The following is a 24,531-nucleotide window of genomic DNA, read 5'->3' on the forward strand; positions in this document are numbered from 1 at the left end:
GAGAGGCTATAGATGAAGTAAAAAGTAATTGATAAATAAGGATGCTCCCTGTATATTCTGGTCTTTCCATTCTACTCAAAATTTAGCAGACATTTTCTGCTGCACCTTTTGCATGTCACAGGATGCATTGGCTCCTTGGGCCAGAGTGAAAGCCACTTTCAGCATATGGGGTTGGTTTAGCCGAGATACAAAACTCTTTTTTAAAACAAAGTTTTTTGTGGCATTAATAGGATGCATTTCGGTGTTCAACACTAAAATTCCAGTTCCTAAAAAACAGTGAAGCTGAAGAGAACAATATAACATTTTGGTGGTTAAAATGATTTGTTCTCTTCTCTTTGCCTAGTGTGTGATATCAGAGCCAGCCAAGCTTGCTTTGGCTTTGCTGTAGGTCTAGATGTCTTTTCCAAGTAAGGACTACAGCCTTTTGCTCTTCTGATTAATTTTTTCACCATTCAGAAAATGTAGGTTTTATTTCCAACAGTTTTGCTTTCATGTATGGTCAAACCTTGCCAGAATATATTTAATTATTCCTGTGGTACTTGTCAAGCTTTTTGCTAATTAAACTTTCAATAATGTAGCCTCTTAAGAACATGAGAATTGCCTTGCTGGATTTCTGAAGAGGGCGGGATATAAGAGCATAAATAAATAAATAAATAAATAATCAGCCAGCATGGTGTCATGGTTAAGGTCTCTGAACTGGAGAACCATGTTTGATTCCCCACTCCTCCACATGAGCGGCAGAGGCTAATCTGGTGAACTGGATTTGTTTCCCCACTCCTACACATGAAGCCAGCTGGGTGACCTTGGGCAAGTCACTCTCAGCCCAACCTACCTCACGGGGTGTCTGTTGCGGGGAGGGGAAGGGAAGGTGATTGTAAGCCGGTTTGATTCTCCCTTAAGTGGTAGAGAAAGGCGGCATATAAAAACCAACTCTTCTTCTTCTTCTTCTAATCCTTTTTCTTTAATCACCATCAACATATCTTGTCTTCATTACTGAAGAAATCCTCTTGTATGTTCTGAAATGACTGCTTATGAAATCTTTTGAATAATGATGAGTGCTAATGTTCAGAGAGAGAGAGAGAGAGAGAGAGAGAGAGAGAGAGAGAGAGAGAGAGAGAGAGAGAGAGAGAGAGAAATACTTTTTCTGTTCCTCCCACCACACAGTTCTTATCTTATAAGCCTCTAGTTCATCTTCCCATAGTTTTTTTTTTTTTTTGGTAAAATAAAAAAGCCTAACCCCTCAAGAATTTCTTCACTGTGGTCTTGGTGTCCCTCTTTTCTAATTCAGCAATATCCTTTTTGAGATGGGATGATCAGAGCTCCACACGATATTCCAATGAAGAGCAAAAAACAGATTTATGTAACAGGATTATGATATTTGTGGTTTTTTACCATCTCGTTCATAATTAAACAGATTCTTAATTCTTTTTAGTGCTCTGCAGACAGAGGTTTTATTACTTGTGTTGTGTTCCATCGATCAACCTTTTATCTTAATGACAAACCTCAAGGCAGCCTTTTATGGACCTGGCAATGGATCGTCCAACAAGACTGGGGCCAAATTCTTATAACACAATACGCATACTCAATTGCATTATTCCTTCCAAGAGTCTGTAATGAAAAACAATATAGAAATCGCAAGAGAGCTTTATTTATAAGAGGGCATGATTGCAGTGCACAATGTGCAGACGCACTGTTCTTGCCAGTAGGGCTGTCAATTCGGTTCGGTCCGAACTGAAAATCAACCGAATTTCCCCTGATTCGGTGATTTTCAGTTCGGACGGATCCGAACTCAAATCTGGCGGGCAACGGGGGGGGGGCGAATTCAGCGAGTTCGGGAGTTCGCGAATAAATTCGGCCAATTCGGGCCCCCCTTCAGGGCAGCCCGCTGAAAGGCGCGGGCTGCCCTTTAAACTGATCTGCGCCTCCCAGCTGGGAGGCTCAGATCAGTTTAAAGGGCAGCCCGCCTTCCTTCAGCGGGCTCCGCTGAAGGGGGGCGGGCTGCCCTTTAAACTCATCTGTGCCTCCCGGCCGGGAGGCACAAATGAGTTTAAAGGGCAGCCGCGCCTCTCCAGCGGAGCCCGCTGAAGGGGGGCGGGCTGCCCTTTAAACTGATCTGCGCCTCCCAGCTGGGAGGCTCAGATCAGTTTAAAGGTCCCCCGCGCGCCTTCAGGGAATCCCTGAAGGCGCGCTTCGGCCGAATTTTCCCCCGAACTCCGGATCCCCCCGAATTACCGGGGATCCGAAGCGGGGGAGTTCGGACTTCGGACCGTACCGACCCCACAAGGGTCAAATTCGGCCGAATCCGAACTGTACCGAATTTTTTTTTTTTGACAGCCCTACTTGCCAGAAACCTTTTTGTCAGAAGCATAACTGCACATCTATATCTTAAATTGTACTATGAGGAGTGGCTTTGAGAAATGAACATGGCACAGGTAACATGAGCTGAAGACAAGACACAAAGTAAATTACAAATTGCCCATGTTCTTTAAAAAAAAGAGAGAGAGAGAGAATCCAATTCAGTCAACATAATCTCTGTGGCAATCAACCACCCTCGGCAACAGTCTCATATAAAATTATACATTGACCTTAGGAGCACATAGCATGGCATCATGACACTCTGTAAATCCTGCCACGCTTTTTCTCCTCCTTTCCTATTTTAACTAACATCCATATTCAGCTTCAAAGCAGACAAGAGAGACAGGTGCTTGTCAAAACCAGGGAACATATGAACAGGGCAAGGAAGCTGGAACTGCAGCATTTTATATAACAATAATTTACGTAGACTGATGTAATTACAAACTATAGCGTGTCATTTTTAAAAAATAATAATCAAATACACCATGCTTACCATGGCAACCTTTTGATTACAGAGTTCACATGCTTCTGAGATTCAAAGATACATTGCAGTTCGTTCAAGAGACTCCCACACATCCCTCTACAATGTGACATTCACATTTCTTTATCACACACACACACACACACATATACAAAAGAAAATGAAGCAACTGAAGGTTTCTAAGAAAGAATTTCAGCTATGTTAACATTACAGTTCTGTCAGTTTTTCTGTCTTCTAAAGAATACTTGTTTCATATGGATGGTGTTTCAGAAAGGTGGACTCCAGAGCAACATGTCTCTTTATATGCTCATTTATGATTCGAATACCATTGTCTAGGAGATACACAATTTAAATCTTGATTTCTTCTTCGCCTTCCATCTCATCCTTAGTACTAGTCAATAAGCATTTTAAATTCCCAGAAACATAAATGAAGCGATATAGGTTGACAAGGTGTTACCATGTCTCTCCCCTTTCCTAGTATCTCCTATAAACTAGCCCAACAGATATTTTGCATACATTTTACTACAGTTTCAAAACATATTGCCCTAATTCTGGAGACTGAAACACTGTTTCAAGACTAATGAATTTCACGGTCTGGGCCTCTGGGATGCTTTAACCAACACAAGCTCCCTCTCAGTGTACGTGGTTGATAAGGACAATGGCAAGACCACTGTGGCTTATGCAGTGCTCATGCAAGGCTCCCTCATGTGAGAAAGGTAGGGTTACCAACCTCCAGGTACTAGCTGGAGATCTCCTGCCTGAGACCCTGGAGAGCCGCTGCCAATCTGAGTAGACAATACTGACTTTGATGGACCAAGGGTCTGGTTCAGTATAAGGCAGCTTCATGTGTTCACAACTGATCTCCAGCCAATAGAGATCAGTTCCCCTGAAGAAAGTGGTCACTTTGGCAATTAGATTCTATGGCATTGAAGGCTCTCCCCTCCCCAAACCCCTCGCTCCTCAGGCTCTGCTCCAAAAACCTCCCGCCATTGGTGAAGAGGGACCTGGCAACCCTAGCAAAAGGGAGTCCTAGGGCAAAGATCCCTGGTTTCTCTGAGGTCTGCACCCATGTTACTAACTGTGTACTACAGCATCCAAAAAAAGAATATGAAAAACTGCTGCTGGGATGGCTTTCAAGTTAATATATTGGTTCAATTTATGTATTTATTTAGAAATTTTCTATGCCACCTCTCCAAAGAATCTGTTCTTGATGTCTTACTTAATAAAATGCCAGCCAGGGCATAAAAACAGCAGAAAACATCGAGCAGTTTGGGAAAAAATGTCTCAAGGCATTTCTCAGGCTAAAATCAGGCTCTTGACAAAGGATCAGGTAAAAAGCGTAGGTTAGGTGCAACCACAATACATGCATGCTAAACAGACCCTTTCTTCCTCTGTGCAAGTAACTAAACTAAACGATTAATTTGAGAGCTTGATTACTTGGGTCATCCTGCTGCAAGGACATAACTGAAGAAGAATAAGAGCGAGGGTTCATCTTGCCTGGCCACCTGTGTCCAACAGTGATCAGTCAGAGACCTGCAGGAAGCTTTCAAGCAAGGCAGGAGAGAGAAGTAACACCCTCCTTGTGCCCATCAGGATGTCCAGAGGAGCATTCTATTTGCCAGGATGTCCCAAAACCCTGAAGAGGATTTTAGGTGGTCTCAAAGAACTGCTCAGGAAGGTGAGGAAAAACCGCCTCCAAGAATGAAAGGCTTATAGAATCCCATCCCACAGATCAGCATGGCTTTGAATCCATAATGTTTGCCAGATTGTACATGCTTATTAATGCTCTGAAAGAATTCTAAAAAGAGGAAGGACCTCCTTTGCTAAAGCAATGCTGATTCATCCTCAGCAAGATTAGTATGTGTTTACCAGTTCTAGCTTTAATAATGTGTTATACCTTTTTTTTCTGGAATAGAAGTTAGGCTGACAGGTCTATAATTTCTCAGATTCCCCCCGGATCCTTTTAAAAAAATAATTGGTGTTCTATTGACTACCTTCCTGACTCTCTCCTTCAGTTTGCTTTTAACTAATCCCCTCATTTTTGAGAAATTCTTTCTTCTGAAATTATATGTGACTGTGCTGTACTTTCTAGGTAATTTTTTGTTCACATTGTTGGATTCAATAGTGTTGCACTCTTTCTTCTCAAGTGGTTTGTTAGCAATCTCCTCTGTAGCTTACTCCTGAGAACTTTTCAATATTAAATCAAGGGTTGCTTCTTCTCTTGTAAGCACGATATCTAGCTGTTCTATGACACAATCATTTATCATATCTAAAAACATTTCTTTGTCATAACCTCTGCACACTCTAACCCAATTACTGTGAGGAAGCTTGTATTCATCACACTCTTTCCTCTGTGCCTTCCTGATTTCTTCCTCCATCTGTAAGTCAGATCACCATTAGATTTTTTTGGGAGGGGGTTATTTATTTAGATGATATTTATACCCTACCTTTCTCCCCAATGGGGACCCCTTGCAGCTCACAACATTCTTCTCTACACCATTTTATCCTTACAACAAGCTTGTGAGTAGGGCTGCCCTCTTTGCTACTAGTGGGAGGTTTTGGGGCGGAGCCTGAGGAAGGCAAGGTTTGGGGAAGGGAGGGACTTCAATGCCATAGAGCCCAATTGCCAAAGTGGCTATTTTCTCCAGGTGAGCTGATCTCTATCGGCTGGAGATCAGTTGTAATAGCAGGAGATCTCCAGGTAGTACCTGGAGGTTGGCAACCCTACTTGTGAGGCATTAGGCTAAGAGAGAGTAACTACTCAAAGGTCACCCAGGAAGGCAATAGTATACCCCTAATATGAAATTACTTTTCAACCTGGTCTTTCTACCCATGAGGGGTTATGGGGCTGAATTTGCTCTCCCCTGCTTTGTTCTGCACTCATGTGACTAAGGAAGGACCAGTGATTGAGTTTAGTCAGTGATTCCTGGCAAGATCTGAGAATTGACTCACCAATCTTTCATCCTAGGTAATCATATTTAAAATATGCATGAGGACCCCTAGACTTCATGTCTGCATTTAAATGAACACTTTCAAAGCTCCAGCCATATGTCAGTCGACAATGCCATGTGTTTATTGCTGAGCTTCCGTTTCATTTGGATCAACTGCACTCTAAGCAATGTTGCTATAAAAGAGAGCACATACCTAGCAACACACCCCAGTTGTTTCAGTCAAGCTCACTCAAGGCCTTTCCCTGTAATTCCCTCCCCCCACCATACAAGAAATGCACACTCACTTGTTATGTCTCATCTGTTGCCTCCAAGTAACACTTCTGTTATGGAGAAATTGTATTTTCCTAGCACTCTTGAGTGCAATATTTCGGCACTGAAAATAAAAATGTAATTCCCTCTCCTTCTAAGTTAGTGTGTCCATTACAGTGTGGAATTTGGCTGCTCGGGTGTCACAAGAACTGAAGTGACACTTCCTGTGACCTCACTACCTGCAAGCAAAAATCCCCTTCCACAGCATAGGTTGGATGCAGACTACACTGGCAATTTCCTCTGATTTCCCCATCCTTCTGCAGGCCACCCTTATGTCATTCCTCTGGGTCCCTGTCTCCCAGGAGATGCATTTTTGTGGATACTAGCAGGCAGCAGTGGGAGGGAGGAGGCAGAAAAGTTCCATTCTGCTGGTGGAAAATGTAGTCCGGAACCAATCATAGAATCATAGTTAGAAGGGGCCATACAGGCCATCTAGTCCAACCTCCTGCACAATGCAGGGTCAGCCTAAAGCATCACTAACAAGTGTTTGTCCAGCCACTGTCTGAAGACTGCCAGCGAGGGGGAGCTCACCAGGTAGCTGATTCCACTGTCGAACAACTCTTACTGTAAAAAAAAATTTCCCTAATAATCCAGCTGGTACCTTTCTACCCTCAATTTAAACCCCATTATTGTGAGCCCTATCCTCTGCTGCCAACAGGAGCAGTTCCCTGCTCTCCTCTATGTGACACCCCTTCAAATACTTAAAGAGAGCAATCATGTCCCACCCCCCCCTCAGCCTTTCCTCATAGGGCTTGGTCTCCAGGTCCCTGATCATCCTCATCACTCTCCACATTGTTTGACTGTTTAAATGTATCTTTCTTTTTGTTTGTTCCCCCCCCCTAAAAAAAAAAATCCCTTCTGTAAATGCTGACCTTTTCCTTCGCTGTACCACAGGGAGGAATCCACAAACACATCACCATCCTGCTCATTGTGGCAGCTTCTGCTGATTTTGAATTCATTTCTGATTGCTGTTGGTTTTTTCACAACTACTTGTGCCTAGTCTGTACACGTGTCAGGGGTTACGGCATGTCAGACCCAGCTCAGGGACTGATGTGGGTAACATCACAACAAAAGCCGACTAATTGTGCCGAATCTTCAGTGACTATGGTAGCAAAGTGTTCTTACTGATCCAGTGCTTTTGCATCTGTACAAAGCCATTCAGTAGAACTGCTCTGGGCAGTGAAGGGGCTTTTGAGGTTGGCCTCTAAAAACATGCAGCCTGCAAAAACAGACTACTGTCACTTGCTTACTAAATGTTTTATTGTTAAAATTGCTCATAGTCATGATGTCGGATGATGCTGTTATAGAAAACCAGCCTCAGGGCATCTGAGCATAGACTCATCAGGTTTTCATAGATGAATTTCAGCTGTTGCAGCATAAAGATGTGGAGAAGCTGCTTGAGGAAGTGCATCTTGACACATCTGTGCTTGATCCTTGTCCGTCTTGGCTTATAGCATGTTGCTAGAAGGGACTGTGCAGCTGCGTCACTGGAGTGGTGAGTGCTTCCTTGCAGGAGGGAGTCAGTCTGGTCTGGTCACCTTGAAAAAGGCAGGTTATTTATTTATTTACTTCATTCATACCCCACCCGCCCTAAGAGGAGCCACATGTGGCCTGTGCAAGATGAGCCGTCCTTAGGGTTGCCAGATTCGGGTTGGGAAATACATGGATATTTGGGGGCGGAGCCTGAGGAGGGCAGGGTTTGGGGAGGGGAGGGACTTCAAGGCCATAGAGTCCAATTGCCAAAGCGGCCATTTTCTCCAGGTAAACTGATCTCTATCGGCTGGAGAACAGCTGTAATAGCAGGAGATCTTCAGCCACCAACTGGAGGTTGGGCTGCTCTCACCACTACTGGGCTCTCTCACCACTAGTATCTACCTACCTAAAGATGGCAGTGCAGGAAAGCACAGTCAGCAATTGAGGGTAACTGACTGCATGTTGCCGCTCTAGCTTTCCAGCCAGCAAGGCAGGGACCGTGACTCAGTGGTAGACCACATTCTTTGCATGCAGAAGACCCCAGGCTCAATCTGTGGCATCTCTGATTAAAAGGATCAGGGGAAAGGATCAGTGATGTGAAAGACGGAGACCTTGGTTGCCTGTCAGAGTAGATACTGATAGACCGATAATGTGCATCAATAATCAGTAGATACTACTGACAGACCCATAATCTGACTCAGTGTAATGCCTCTCGGTGTGTCATTTGTGATGCATACACAATGCCATGCCACTTGCCCTGGCCTCCTGCTCCAGAGCGCCATGCTCAGATTGCACAGATGAGCATGAAACTCTCTTTCGCCAGCACGTTGAGAACCAGCCCTTTGTACATCTATCCACATGTCTGATGGTCTAATCTATCATTTCCCTCCGCAGGAAAGAAAGCTCCTCCCATTACTGAGGACCGAATATCATGTTGTTGGACTTGGATAGTATTAAAGTAAGCATTGTGCTAAGCGAGAAACTTGTGTGGTTTTATCATTTGGAAAGGCCATCAGTGGATGACAAGAAGATTTCCCATGATGGAAGGAGAACCAAAGCTAAATATCTTGACAATTTTAATCTCTGTGCTTGGGAGTTCCCAGTGAGCTGCAATGAGGTATTCAAAATGGAAACATTCCAGCTTTGTCTTGGCCAAATGTCATGCTTTTGTACAGGGAGAACCCGGTTTGTTGTTGTTCCAGTTCTCAGGTTTCAAAAACTAAATGGGCTGTAGACGTTTGCTGTACAGTCAAGCCTCTTCAATGACATGCTGACTGCTGGCAGCATTTATAGAACCAGAACAAGTTATGGGAAGAAGCTAAAATTACCAGCGGCCAAGCAAAAGGAGGCAAATAAGAGGCATAGCAGATAAATTCATTTTTAAAAAAACCCTTCACAGTTCTTTCAGATTAAAGAAAAGACTATCTGGATGCATTGGGGTGGAATGCAGTGAGATAAATTTATGTCTTGTGCCTTGTTCTACCTGTTTCAAAGCAGTTTGGCCTCCCACCTCTCTTAGGGTTGCCAGACCTGCACCAGGCAATGCCAGGAGGATTTGGGGGCAAGGTATGGAGAGGGGGAGCATCAAGTGATGCTCTAGGAATCCCACCAAATCTATATGGTAAAAACCGTAGAGATTGTGGAAATTCCTAGAGCATTGTGGATGCGATGGCACCCCCTCCATTTTCTCCTGCTGCTCAAATGGGGGCAGCAGGGGAGAGCCAGTGGGGGTGGGGGGCTACTTACTGCCCACTGGCAAGTCTACTGCTTCTAAGGCACCTCAGTCAGGCTTCATATACATGATAATAAGCCAATAAATGCAAAAGCTCATTTAGGCTTCAGAGAGGAGAAAAACTCAAAATCAGCCACAAGGCTCCTCTTAAGTATACCACATATGTACCAAGATAATGGCCTGGATCAGACTAATATTTCTGCTGGTGTAAGGGCTATTGATGACAGAGCATGATTTTCCTGCCTTTCCTTTCCCATGCCTGTGGAATGCCCTTCCCCTTGAGGCTCACTTGGTGTCTACATTGATTTCTTTTAGGTGCCAGGCCAAAACATTTCTGTTCACCCAGGCTTGTATTTAAAGGGTTGATTTAAAAAAAAACTATTTTAGCCTGGAAACTTATTTTAATCCAACTGTGGTCTGCTTTTATGATCTATGTTTTTATGATGGGCTGGGCCTTTTTAATACTGGACTTTAATATCTTTTAATGTTTTGTTTTTACTATTTTTATTTTGGATGCCACATCAGGCAGGTTTATGGAGAAAATGTTCTAAATAAATAAATGCAAATCAAGTTCTGTGAGTTCTGGAGCCCATGGAAATGCTAGTTAGGATTAGGGTTGCCAGCTCCTGGTTGGGAAATACTTGGAGATTTTGGGGATGGAGCCTGAGGAGGGCAGGGTTTCGGGAGGGGAGGGACTTCAATGGGGTATAATGCCATAAGAGCCCACCTTCCAAAGCGGCCATTTTCTCCAGTTGAACAGATCTCTACCGCCTGGAGATCAGTTGTAATAGTGGGAAATCTCCAGTCACCACCTGGAGGTTGGCAACTCTAGTTAGGATCCAATGCAATATGATGGCACGGTTAGATGTCCTTGTGTTGAAATGTGGTGTTGGAGGAGAGTGTTACGGATTCCGTGGACTGCCAAAAAAACAAATCAGTGGGTTATAGATCAAATCAAGCCTGAACTGACCCTAGAAGCTAAAATGACTAAACTGAGGCTATCGTATTTTGGTCACATCATGAGACGACAAGAGTCACTGGAAAAGACAGTCATGCTAGGAAAAGTTGAGGACAGCAGGAAAAGAGGAAGACCCACAAGAGATGGATTGACTCAATAAAGGAAGCCACAGCTTGTTTTATTGAATTAGTTCCATAAAATTTGTTATGCTTCCTGAGCCTTAGGCTGGTTTATAAATATAAACAAATGAATGAATCATCTCCAAGACTCTGGATTTTCTTACATATTCCAGGAAGGAACTTATTATATGAATATGCAATTTTGGGTTTCTGTTTGCTTCAGTATGCTTTTCAATTCTCTCACTTTCATGGCTGGTGTTCCTGGTTGGTTTGCTTCCTTTACATCAGTTTTATACAATTTTTGGTGCCATGTATATGTATGTGCAACACCAGTGGAACAATAACATTAAAATGCATAAATGGGTAAAATTCAATGGGTAAAATTCAATGCAAGGGAACAGAAATGGTGAGAGAATGAAGGCCGGCAGGCTTGATTCACACACAGGAGAAAGAAGATTGAAATGGGGATTTCAAGTAAACATGGCAAGGCTGTGAAGTTTCATAGCATCCCTAAAGAGAACCCCCCACACACAGGTTTTCCTCCTAGAAAGGATGCTATAATGCAAGAAGACTCCCCTTGCAGTTCATAGCTGCCTGGAGCCCATAGGCTGACTTTCCAGGCTCAAGGCAAAGGGAGACACAGTGCTCCAGCAGCAGCCTTTGTGCTGTGTGTAATGCAAGGCTTTTCTGCCTTTGCAGAGCATCAGCGGGGGGGGGGGGGGTTGGGGGTGAGTCCACCTGCTCAGAATGCATTTAATGGCATTCTTTAAAAAAAACTTTAAAAAACCTATTCCTTCAAAGATTCTTGTTGCCCCGAAGCAGTGAAAAACAAAAAAAGGCAATTTGCAAAATTATATCATGACCCAAATTACCACCCCCTGCCCCACTTACTTAATATGGAACTGATCCTAGTAGATTTTGTAACATCCAAAGGCAACAACTATTGGATAATAATATAGAGCAGCCACTGAATTGGCCTTAGGCTGTTGCTCTAATTTTCTCTGAAAACTGTAGGCATTGAGGGTGTTCTCACCACTCTGCAGCATTCAGAGATGATCTGCAGTAGAGAGAATATCTGTACAACCCACTGATAAGCAAGGCTAAGACTTACCCAAGAGCCCAGTTTTCTGGCATGCGCTGGGGAGGGTTGGGAACTGGCACAAGGTCCGGTGAGGCGGGGGCTCAGCTGGGCAGCCAGCACGCTGCCACAAAACGGCTGCTGGTGGGGAAGCTGGAGATGGAGCCACAGCGTTTCTAGCTCCAGCTGGAACTTTTCCTGCCCTATATTTCAAATGGGCCAATCAGGCCCTGGTTCAATAGGGGCGGGGCTAGCAGGCAGGCTCAGACCTGAGCTTTTGCACTCGGCTCCACCAGCCAGGTATTTAAGAGGCCATCTCCCTCGCCCAGCTGAGTCTGCTTCCTGATTAGGGTTCCCAACTGCCCGGTTATGGTGGTCAATCTACCGCTCCTTGCTGCTTGGGAAACTAGAGACATTGGCATATTCTGAAAAACATCCAGGCTGGGATTTCTCCAACTGCAGTACGAGCAGGGTGGTTTATGCCATAACTTGCAGTTGCTCTTTACTTTATATCGGGAGCACGATGAGACCAGGTACTAGCTGGAGATCTCCTGCTATTACAACTGATCTCCAGCCAATAGAGATCAGTTCACCTGGAGAAAATGGCCACTTTGGCAATTGTTCTCTATGGCATTGAAGTTCCTCCCCTCCCCAAACCCCACCTTCCTCATGCCCCACCCCAAAAACCTCCCACCAGTGGTGAAGAGGGACCTGGCAACCCTAATGACTCTGGTCTCCGCCCCCAACCCCGCCTCCCTAAATCTCTTGCCGGCTGTGAGGTGGGACCTGGCAACCCTATTCTTGATTTGTTTGCTTCCTGATGAGAGCCTCTTTCCACTTCAGTGGTCCCTAGAACAAGTTCATTCCAGAGGTGTTCTCCCTCCATTTTTGTTAGCTCAGCCAAGAAAATGAGGGAACCCACGTTTCTCCAAGACAGAGGACTGATGCAACAACATTGAAGAGTTTACAGTGTGTTTTAAGCTGAGGAATACTCCTCATTTCCTCCTGGCTTCATGAGAGACAAAAAAAGTTGGGCGTACCACAAACTGAATGCTGGCTCAGATGTCAGCTTTCCCCTTTATCAAGCTTCCAGCATGCACCTTTTTAAAAAAAAATTACATGCATTCCTCTGTTCAACACCATTGTTAAAAAAGAAATATCTTTTTGAACAAAATGGAAAACAGCTTTGGGAATTAAGGTGCACATGTGCAGCGGTAATCCCTGACATCACAGAGGGCAAGCTAAAAAGTTCTGCGCACAGCAGGCGTCTGCTTTAAACTTGTATAATCATTTTTTTTCATTAGCGGAGAACAATAGGTACATTTCAGTTGAATTTAGTGAAAGCATTTCTAGCAAGGCCTTCACTGTTCCTAAAATCCCATCATTTCAGGAAGTGCAGTTCAGTAGTTTGTTCTCGCTTCACTCATATTGGAGAAAGAGTATCATCATTCCCTTGTAAGTGAAAGGGGGTGAATTAAAAATGGGTAGGTGTAAATGTCTCTGTTTGTACAAATTCTTTTTAAGGTCCAAAAACCTTTTTTTCTGATTTGGAATCGGCTTCAGGAGGTGTGCCCGTTATATCTGTTTGATGGAGGAACTCTGTCTGTGGTCATAAATTGGTGTGTATTTGTCCTCCTTTTCTGCCTATAATAATACAGTCACCTATGGTGTGTTAAGGGAACACATGCTGACTACCGAATCTTGTAAATCCAATGGACACATCCTGGGGCCATTCTGTGATTTGCTAATCTCTATATCCATGGGAAACATTGCTTGTGTAATGATATCCACCTGGTTAAAAATAAAACCACATGGATATTGTTACATTTGAACTTGACTTGGAAGGCAAGCTGGGACCTGTGAAGTCTATCAAATGCTTGCTGTGTTACTTAAACTAATTGTGTAAAGTGGCTCTTGTAATTTAATTTTGGGAAGAGTAAAAGTTGTGCTGTTAATGCCTCTTCATAACTCCTTCATGAGTTCCTAGGTTTTGAATGTTCTCTAGTATTGGCTGTTGCAAAACTGAGTTCTTCACGTGGGTAGCATATTGAGAACAGTTATATAGTTATATAGTGAGCTGATAATGTTCAGGAAGGCAAATGCAGCAATCACATCTGTCTTTGAATCCACAAAGATGAATATGTGTTCATACTAAAGAGTTTAACCCCTTTTATTACTTGGATCTGTTGTTCAGAGGCACTGGGTAACCTCCAGAAGTAGATGACATATTAGCTCACACAACTTGAGATTGTGAATGCAGTTCAGATGGCACCACAAATTCAATGGAACCCCACCTCCAAGTTTTTGATGTTTACCTTAGACTGCCCCAAAAGAGGGACAGCTAAGCCATCGGTGCAACATTTCACATCTTAAAATAAAGACATTTTTGCCATCGTGAAGATGATAATGCAGAGAATGAGAAATCAAATCATGGCAAAAGATGAAGGATGACAGCAAAAATGTAAAATGGCGATTATATTTTCAATTAGTTTCAAGATTAATAAAGGACAATCACTAAGCAAGTGGCATAATAAGGGAGTTGACAGTGTTCGATTAGGTGATAACGCAACAAGAAGAACACTTAGAGCCCATTCCTAGGGCTGGCGGCTGAATCGCCTTAGGCTGGGGGCTGAATTGCCTTAGTGCCACTTGGCCCTTGGACACTGGTGCGGCCTCCTGCCAGTGCTGATGACCCAGGAAGTGTTCCTGGGATGTCCCAGGGGACCAAGCTGCCTTTAGGCAACTTCTAAACCCTTTTCAGCCCAGGAATACCCCCTGAAGCAACGTGCCGCACCACCTTTTTGTTGGCGCAGCATTGCTGTTTTCAGTGGGGCTTCCCCCCACTTTTCCAAATTTTTAAAATACTCTTTTTTAGCCTCGCAGTGGCCAGGAAACCTCATTGGAGGTGCCACAGCAGCACCTTGGCCACACCGTCCCCAGCCGCTGCTTCTGTCAGGAATGGGCTGAAACTAGGACAAATTTATAAGCCATTACTTCAGTTTGACACAGAAACTGAACCAGTTAAAACATGTATGGTTAGATGGATGCAAAATTTTGAGGAAAAGATATCTCTCCAACAATGGGGAACCTTATGGATGAAAGATATAAAATCCACAGCAAGTCAAACGTTAAAAGCGAAAATCGGTATAAGATGTTTTATCAGTGGTATATTACCTCAAAGGATATCAAGAAGATGGGCAAGAACTATAATGGGAAATATTGGAAATGCAAAGAGGCGGATGGTACCCTTTATCATATATGGTGGACATGCAGAAAGACACACACACAAAAAAAAAATAGAAAAGGTGCATGCTGAAATCCAGAAAATCTTTAAATTTTTGCCCAACAATATTCCCAAAATCTTGGAAGGATTGTTTTGATATGTGATAACAGCAGCCAGAGTTATATTTGCAACAAAATGGAAAGCAGATGAGTGTCCAAGTCAGGAGGAGTGGGAAAGCAACTAGCCGAATGCATGGTAATAGCAAAATTAATGAACTATGTGAATAATAGACCAACCAAAGAATTTCAAGACAAATGGAAAGCATACTACCCATAGGTACAGTTAGCAAATAGGGACAGTTAGAATATAAGCAACATGAAACCGTAGCCAGGAAATGCCATTGCCAAATTTCTAGGGTAATAGTAAACATCTTGAACTCACCTAGTATGTTTTTTTTTCTCATTTGGATGTAATTTTCTGCCTGGGTTCTCTTGATCTTGAGTATGTACAAACCGTTTCAGACAGCTTTTGAAAAAATAAAACTAGAACTACAAACGTAGACATTCCCACATGACATTCATTTGCTGTTTGTGTACCTGTGTTGGCCACTGGATATAATGTTAGATCATAAGAGTGCTTAGTTAAAACCCTAATGCACATTAATTTTCTTGCATTATGCCATTATTGTATTGTAGCTTACTAATATTGCCTATTATTATTAATAACAATTCAGATTCTCCAACTATTTTCTTCTCTTTCCACATGAGACATTGGTTAGTTTGTATAGCACTGATATAAAAGAATTTGGTATGAGCTATCATGCTGAAAGACAGTAAACGTGTAGCAGCCACACATGTAAAACAGCTAAACACTTGGCAGTAGCTATTCCTTTCTATTTATGCCCCTGTTATTTATATGTCCAAGATTCCCATGTGGCCCTCAGAAAGGAGAGGCGGTGGATAGCAGATGAGTCATTTGCATTGTAAGCTAATCTTGGCCCTTGACATTTTGTCTTCTTGAGAGCAATCTCACCCATCAGTGATGTTACCGCTCTGCTCTTTCTCTGGTAACCAGGGTCCTCCCAGCAACTGTATGTTGACTGGGCATGGCAGAATATAAATATCAGTTTATCTAATGAATGGGATCCTAAAGATCAAGTCATTGGTTCAAATATTTCTAATTCTGCGGAGACTTCGGTAAAGGTTGTTGAGGGGATGAGGCTTGGTTTGGGATTGGCAAGGCAAGCACAAGCGCTAACGTTAAAACATCTCCACAGCTGCTCTTTCTGGGTGATTCTGTTTCGTACTCCGGCCTGCATATTGGCTCAAGTTTCACGGTGATTTTAACAAGCTTCTACAAACAGCTGCTACAAACCTTTGGTTTCACAGATTCTCTCTTTCCAGCCTGCTTACAAAACCCTTAATTTAAAAAAACAACTGCATAGAATTATGCCAGCCGCTCCTCTTCAGTGGGCGAAATTTGGGTGCCATGTAAATTAATTGGATTTCAACTCACAGTTGACACTGAAGCTGATGATATATATTGAAACCTCATTCGAAGCCTCATTTGTTCAAATGAACAAGCTGTTTATTACGTTGAAGAAAGTGCTTTGAAATTCAATTTTCCCATCTTGAAGAAGCGATTGTTTTCTTCTATACTGTTCTGACACAGTCTGATGACCAAAGGCAATTCCATTTGTAAGCCAATGGAATTGCTGTTACAGATTTATGCCATTTCTTTAAAAGAGGTTAATTAAAAAACATTCCAGCATGACTTTAATTAAACATGAGAAAGCCTATTTATCAAGCTGAAAATGAACATTTACTTATATACTTGAACTACTTTTATTGTGCTGTCTGTGAAATTATTCTTGAGGTGGCTAACAAAAGTTTGATTAAGACAGAACAATAATCAACAATGTAAAAAACACAGCAGCAATTGAAAACAAAAGTCAAAAATATCAAAAACTATAACCTTACCAATCAACAAAAATTTATGCATAAAATGCTCAATAAGTATCAAATAAAGCCAGCAGCAACTTGAGTGAGGTCAGCAATAAAGACAATATTGGGATAGGAGAGTACTAAAGAGCAAAGGTCTGGGAAATTTTTTTTTTAAGTTTATGCCTAACACCTAAAACCTTTCTTAAAGGACATGTCTTTTCTTCTGCAAAATGATAATGTCTGAGTGGGATAGCTAGCTTCAAACAGCAAAGGCACATGGAGGATGAAGGGTTAAAATCCCTCTTCCTTCCCTGCATGGCCACAATGCAAACTGTGGATACATGTGCCTTTGAGCTTCCTATCAGCTTCTTAAGCTTTCAGCAAAGTTGTCCCCAAATCCATTTCCGTGTATACGGGGTATTTCACAGGGTATTTCACCACATCGGACAAGACTTGTTAACTTGTGCCCACCTACCTCACTTCAGAGGACTGGGGCACGAAGGCTGATCTTAACTTTTTATAACAAATAAGCAGCAATTTGAAGTGAACCTGGAAACAAAATAACTGTGGGTTTCTCAAAACTGGCAAGATATGTTATCTGTAGCTTATCCTAGGAAGCAATGTTGCTAATGTATGTTGTATCAGCTGAATGCCAAACGCTGTTTGAAGGCAGTGCCATAGCAGTAACCTAGTCAGGATGTGGCCAGAGCATGTATAACTTTGACTGGTCAAAGTTGCTTTCCCACTCAACCACTGCCTTTCCCTTCCCTTCCCGCTGGGCAGTTGGAAACCCTAAGTGTTGGCGAGGGTGGGGGAGAACATCAGATAATATGTGAAGAACAGACATGTGTGAAACGCCAAGTACATTGGGTTAGGGAATTTTTGGGGGGGTGGGGGGAACAAGCCACTGAACAGAAATGAGGCTGTATCGAGCAGATAAGCATCTCCTTAATCAGGGCCCTGACCGTGACTGGTGATCATCAGAGGAGCCAAAACACTGAGAGCTGGTACATTCCCTAATGCAGACTGAGGAAGGCAGGGGGAGCCAGGGAAACCAACCTCTTTCTGCATTCTTTCTGCCCTGCTCTAGTTCCTTGGAGTAAATTTGTCCCATGATTTGGGTGAACAAAGACTGGCAGATTAACCACAACACACTCAACCAAGTGAACCTGGTAGACAGTGAGATGTAGAAGCATTAAGACCAGCTCTGTTACACTTCATTCTCCTGGCCCACAAGAATTAGGCGATGTTGTGCTTGTCATAAATGAAAATGAAGGGTGTGCGTGAGAGAGATTTCCTGGGAAGCAAATGCCTCTCTGCCAACTATGCAGTGACATAAGTGACTATTTGTCCCATTGTTGGTTAGAGAACTCCAGTCTGGCTATTTCAAAAAGTTCAGTTTACTCTGGTCTCTGGCATATCATGCTTTGGAGGAATTACAGAGATTCTTAATGGGATGTCATGCTTGTTAAAGTCTCCCCCCCCCCCGCCCGCTTTGCCCAGCCTCTTTCACATTTGCCAACCATTTTTGTCTTGGAAACACTGGCTGACTTGAAGGACAGTTGATTTGTTCTTTTATGCATAACCTTGTCAGTGGATAAAGAAAACATTTCTTTTCAAGAGCTCTCATTGGTAGTTAGCTTAGATTTTTCTGTTTTATTTATTTGAGTGCTTAGCAACCTGGCTTTCTGTATTTACTGTTATCCACCTCAACCCACCTTCTGGAAAAATAGCAGTCTTCTTCTGTCTTTGTTTGCTTAGAATTTTCATGTGGATCTCTCAGGATTTTAGGAACTTTTGATTTAGATTGGATGCTACTTTCTAAAGATTCTTTAAGACATACCCTTTTCACCTTAGAAGCCAAGTGCTATTGGTCCTAAAAGAGAGAAAGGTGTATTTAAAGCAAAATTTGGAAACTCAGAGAAGATGGATAATCAAACTGCTTTTTTAAAAGCAGTATTAGCTTGTAAATATTTAACATACCTTTGCATTTGCAATAAAGTGATGAACCTGGCACATATATCTCACTCTCAAAACAAGTTTCTAGCCCTTTCATTTGAGGGAAATAACATGGACAGAATCTGGAGTTCAAAACAGATATTTCAGAATTATGGGCAAAGGTCTGTTCTAAAACTTGCATTCAGGATAAATATAATGTTGATGGCATTCAAAACTGCATAATTTATTCTGAGTCTATAATTCAAGTCTCCTTGGCACATAACTGGAAATGATTGAAGGCGAGTATATTGAGGAATGCTTCAGAGTACACAGGGGTCTGATTATATGGCATTACACATTCATTCATAAAGTGACTCATAGAGGAGTCACTATCTCCTTTCATAGTCTGTAGAGAAAGGAATACAGTCCCATAAAAACAACAAATTTACAAATATGCAGTGACAGCAGTTTCATCACTCATCATAAACCGTCATGTGGCTATTTATACAGAGCTAGGATTAAATTAAAATCTGCCTTCTTTCTTACGCATGTGCAATAGTGTGCTGTGTGACTTGAAAGGGTTAAAAAAAGCAGAAAATATGCTCAGCTGGGACTGACTGCAAAACATTGAGTGGTACTGGAGTTGGTGTAAAATACTGTGGCTAAAAGTATGAATTATGAGGAGGGAACTCCTAATTTGTTTGAAAAACATGAACTCGCTAGACTACTCCTTGGTGAATTACTAACCCTTGTAATTTACAATTTAGAGACATTCCATTATGTTTTGCAGTGTAAAGGAACTGGTAATTTGTGGATTTGCCCTTAATTCACACGCCCTTATTTTGTTCTAGAATAAGGCTTACAAGTTGTTATAGTTGTTGGTAAAGTTCTTTTAAGTCATTCCTTATTCTGGTAGTCTGTCTGCAGCCACAGAAATATTACACCCCTTATCAAATGATGGGGCATAAAGAGTGAAGACAAACAGAAGGAAAAAACAGCATCACCCATGAACTCAATCAGTTCAACTGAACAAGGGCTAACTACACATTACATTTTACACAAGTTTCTAATGGGGACTGACAGCCATATTGCAGCTGCAAATCCCCAGTGGCAACCCCTGTGTAAAAGTGCAGCAGGTGTCTAATTCAAATCAGGACCATGGTGAGTGTGTGTGTGGGGGGGCTTTCCTACCCCTCCTGCCTTCCCCTGTGCTATTTTTGGGAACCAAAACAACCCATTGCCATGGGGGCATTATTTGTCCTGTCAGGGGAGGGCTTGCTGTGCTTTTACACAGGATTTGCCACTGGGGACTCACAGCATGGTGAACTCGTGTAAAATGTAATGTGTAGTTTGGTCCCCATATAGTTTGTGACTATATGCATGCACAGAGGGATTTTCAAAGGAGGATTTCCAATTACCGGTATGTGAGAGAGAGCCTGTAGTCATACATCTATGTGCAAGTGTAGCCCCTGCTCCAATCTATAACTGAATGTATGCTTGTGAAAGACAGAGTCAGGTGGCATGTTTCCAACCTTCCCCCTCCATTTGCTCATGCTCCACAACCTATGATCTGAAAAGAGATGGAATTCTTCAGACACCCATTTGTTATCTGAATCTGCAATCTGAATCACACAGATATCAGGAATATTGGTTTTCCTTAGGATAGCCTTAGGCCAAAATTTTGTGAACACTTACTTGCTAGTAGTCCACATTGTACCCATCTCCAGGCCATACTTTCATACATTCCTAGGGTGAACTGGCCATGTAGCTTACCAGGAAAGTTCTCAATGGGTGGTATACCCTAGGTGCCTGATGGATCCTGATGTTTTCCTATCAGTGCTTAGGGAGTTTCCCACCTCAGCTTCTGACAATTGTTTTGAGGCCCTACCTGATCTTTGGAACAGAGAAATGGCCCAGGCTGTTGACACAATTGCCCCTAAGCACCCTCTCCCCCTGGGCAGAGCCAAGCAGTCTCCATGGTTTTCTAGAGAACTGATGGTAACGAAACAGAAGGGACGATGGCTAAAGCCCCCTGGTGGAAAAGGTGCTGTGATACTGATCAAACTTGGCATAGAGCCCATATTAATGCCTATTCCATGGTGATGATAACAGTGAAAAGGCAATATTTCTCCACCATTATGTCTGCGATAGGGCTGTATACCTTTTGGGGGGGTATTTTTCAGGTTCAAGTTTAACAAACCTGGAAATTTTCAAAAAATCTGAAAAAAGCTGGATTTTTGATTGGCCATTCTCCAATCTGCTTGAGCATGGTGCTTGAATGGGTTGTTGCTTCTCAGCTCCAGGGGCTCTTGGAAGAGACTGATTTCTGGACCATTTCAGTCTGGCACCAGGCCAGGATTTGGAACAGAGATTGCTTTGGTCACCTGGGTTGATGACTTCTATTGAGAACTAGACAGGGGGAAGGTAACCCTGCTAGTTGTGCTGGATCTCTCAGTGACCTTTGATACCATCAGCCATAGTATCCTACTGAGCCACCTCTCGGCACTGGGCCTTGGAGGTAGCATGCTACAGTGGTTCAAGTCCTATTGGTGCTGGGGATTCCTGCTCTGTCCCAAGGCCATTGGGTTTGATCTTATAGTCCATGCTGTTTAATATCTATGTGAAGCCACTGGGAGAGATATTTAGGAGGTTTGGACTGTGGTATGCTGTTGATACCCAGTTCTAAGAACATTAGAAAAGCCATGCTGGATCAGACCAAGGTCCATCAAGTCCAGTAGTCTGTTCACACAGTGGCCAACCAGGTACCTCTAGGAAGCCCACAAAGAAGACAACTGCAGCAGCATTGTCCTGCCTGTGATCCAAAGCACCTAATATAATAGGCATGCTCATCTGATCCTGGAGAGAATAGGTATGCATAATGACTAGTATCCATTTTTACTAGTAGCCATGAATAGCCCTCACCTCCAGGAATATGTCCACTCCCCTCTTAAAGCCTTCCTCTACCTTTCTTTCCCACCTAATTCCAAGGATGCTGATGTCCTGAACTGGTACTTGGAGTCAGTAACAAGCTGGATGAAGGTGAACAAGCTGAAATTTAATCCTGAAAAGCCAGTTGTTCTCTGGGTTAGTAGAAAGAAAGACCTGGGACTTGAGATCTCTCCTATCTTGGATGGGGTTAAACTAATCTTGAAAAGCCAAGGTTGCAACTTGGGAGTGCTGCTTGACACAACGAACACCTTAGAAAGCCAGGTGGCTGCTGTGGTTTGGAGTGCTTTTGCCCAGTTTAGGCAGGTGCAGCACTTGTGTCCATTCCTTGGTCAGTCAGATCTAGCCACAGTGATCCATGCCTTAGTAACAGCTAGACTGGACTACAGCAATGTACTCTACTTGGGGCTACCCTTGAAGAGTGTTCAGAGGCTGCAGCTAGTGCAGAATACTACAACTAGACTGCTGGTCAGGGACAGCTATTGGGAGCATGTCACCCTGATTTTACTACGATTACACAGGTTACCAACCCAGTTTCAAGCCCAGTTCAAGGTGTTGGTTTTGACCTTGAATTTTTCCACCTCCTGACTGTCCAATCAATCAAAGAAGCTTGTTTGGTGGGAAAATGAAAGAAGGCCTTTCCAGTGGCAGCCCCACATTATGGAACAACCTCCCCAGGGAGGTGCACCTGGCCCCCCACTTTAGAACTTTAGGAGGCTGTTGAGGATGGTTTTATTTAGGACTACATTTGGTTAAGTTTATTAGCAGTCCTGAGTTGTGATTTTAAATTTTTTGTTTTTATGTTTTTAATGTATTTTATTTTATGTATTTTATCTGTGTTGTAAACTGCCTTGAGCTCCGTAAGGAAGGAAAGTGGCTGATAAGTGTTTTAAATAAACAAAATCCCACCAACCTTTGCTTGGAAAGTACAAATCATAAGAGAGTCTACACAAATTGTATCACCTGATATAATATAGACATTATTAATAATGATTCCCTCCTAGATTTCTTCCATCAGCATGCAGCAATGGCCAAAAGGAAGAGTCATGCCGTTAGGTCTGCTTCTAAACAAAATAGCTGAACTATTTTCAAAATAATTGTCTGTTAACGAAATTTTAAAAAGAAAAGAAAGCCACCTCGTGATTTATTTATGATCCAGTAATATTCCACTTTCCTTTTGTTTTGTTTCTCTGGTTATATTGCACATGGTACCATCTTGTCAGAATGGCTTTGTCTTTGTTTGTAGATGAACACCAGAAGTTTGAAACAGCTGTTCAGCTTTTATTAGCTGTTCCTTTCAGTAAAAAGCTTGGAGGATGAGAATGCCCTTAAAAAGGAGGCTACAGAGTAAATGTGCCAAAGGGCTGCAGTCTGTATTCAAACAGCAATGCTGAAAAATTGCAGGAATTGTAACTCAGATGAGGATGTTCATGGGCAGGTAGCAGTAAGATATTTTTGTGACCTTTTCACATTCCCAGTCTTTTAGTTTGTGTTTAGGAATGCTGTAGGCCAAGATAAGCCCTTCTGACTTGGACCAATTTATTGTCTATGCTGATAGAACTACTATGAAGTAGTTCTAGTACTCTGAAGTAAGAAAATCAATAAACAATCCCCCCCCCCTCCAAACAAAATCATGGCATATGAAAGTAAAGCTGTCTCCCATGTCACCTTTCTAGCACAGTCTACATGGCAGAGGTCATATTAGCAGACTACAAAAAGAAATAGATGATCTTCTAGTACAGAAGCTGGGAAGCTGTTAGCTGGGCATCCTTCCCCCAATGCTGTTTAATGTTTGAACAGAACATATTTTGTAGATCGAACCAATTGAGTTAGCACTTATGTGACCCCCAAGCCAGAGAATTCCTTGAAAGTACAGGAAGTCTGATGCTTATTCTACACCCTGGCTTGCAAGGTTCTCCTCACTCATTTCAGTGGCCTGTGACGATCCTGCAGTTAATAAGCACATAACAAGATCCCTGCTGGGTCAGAGCAACTGAAACAAAAGTCATCTATGGAAATTAACACCCTCCTCATCCCTTCTCCTTAAATGGCAACACTTGTGCACTTGGAGAAACAGATGTTAACAGAAAAGTGTAGCAGTGAATTTCCATATCTCAACCCCCCCAACTGTGGCAGCATATGGACTTCACTGATACAGTGCAGTGCTGTTGAAGAGTAGCTAAAGAACTGAATTGTACATGGAGCATACTTTCATACATAGCACTTTATCATTTTACTGTTGTGAAATAAGTGGTTTTACAGCTTTTGGTCTGTATATGTGTGTGTGTGTGTGTGTGTGTGTGTGTGCGTGAGAGAGAGAGAGAGAGAGAGAGAGAGAGAGAGAGAGAAAGAAAGAAAGAAAGAAAGAAAGAAAGAAAGAAAGAAAGAAAGAAAGAAAGAAAGAAAGAAAGAAAGAAAGAAAGAAAGAAAGAAAGAAAGAAAGACCCATGCAGAGATAGACAGAGAGAATGTGTGTAACTAAAATCTTAGTTTTTAAATATTGTGAGGATTTTCAGCTAGCATGCTTCTTAAAGAAAAATAAACTTCTTGTTTTAAATTCTAGAATTGTACATTCATCAGAAAAGAGGATCTTTCATATTCCTAGTAACATTCAGTTTTGTATATGGATTCTAATTCTTATTATATGTACATTTTTTACCTTTTTTTTTTAAATGTAGCCTTAATTTTGTTTTTTTCCTCACAGATTCCTTTCTGATAGCAAATTCCTGGGGCATAGACATAATGAATGAGTCACCAGGTGTCTTCTTTTAGGAATATCATCCCAACTGCTTTCTGGGAGAACGTATCCTTCTTTGCATACCGGTAATTTGACTATTTAGGGTTGGCCAAGGATTTCCAAGGTTTATCCCAGGGTTTTGAAATCCATGTTCACTTAATATTTTATTAGACAATATAAGCAGACTATTTGATGGATACTGGAGCAAAATTTCAATCATATAGTGCATGATTTTCTGGCATATTTTTAAAAAAGATTCAGGACCTTCCACTGTCCTTCTTCTATCAG

The sequence above is a fragment of the Euleptes europaea genome, chromosome 4 (genome assembly GCF_029931775.1).
Source record: "Euleptes europaea isolate rEulEur1 chromosome 4, rEulEur1.hap1, whole genome shotgun sequence".
Lineage (NCBI taxonomy): Eukaryota > Metazoa > Chordata > Lepidosauria > Squamata > Sphaerodactylidae > Euleptes > Euleptes europaea.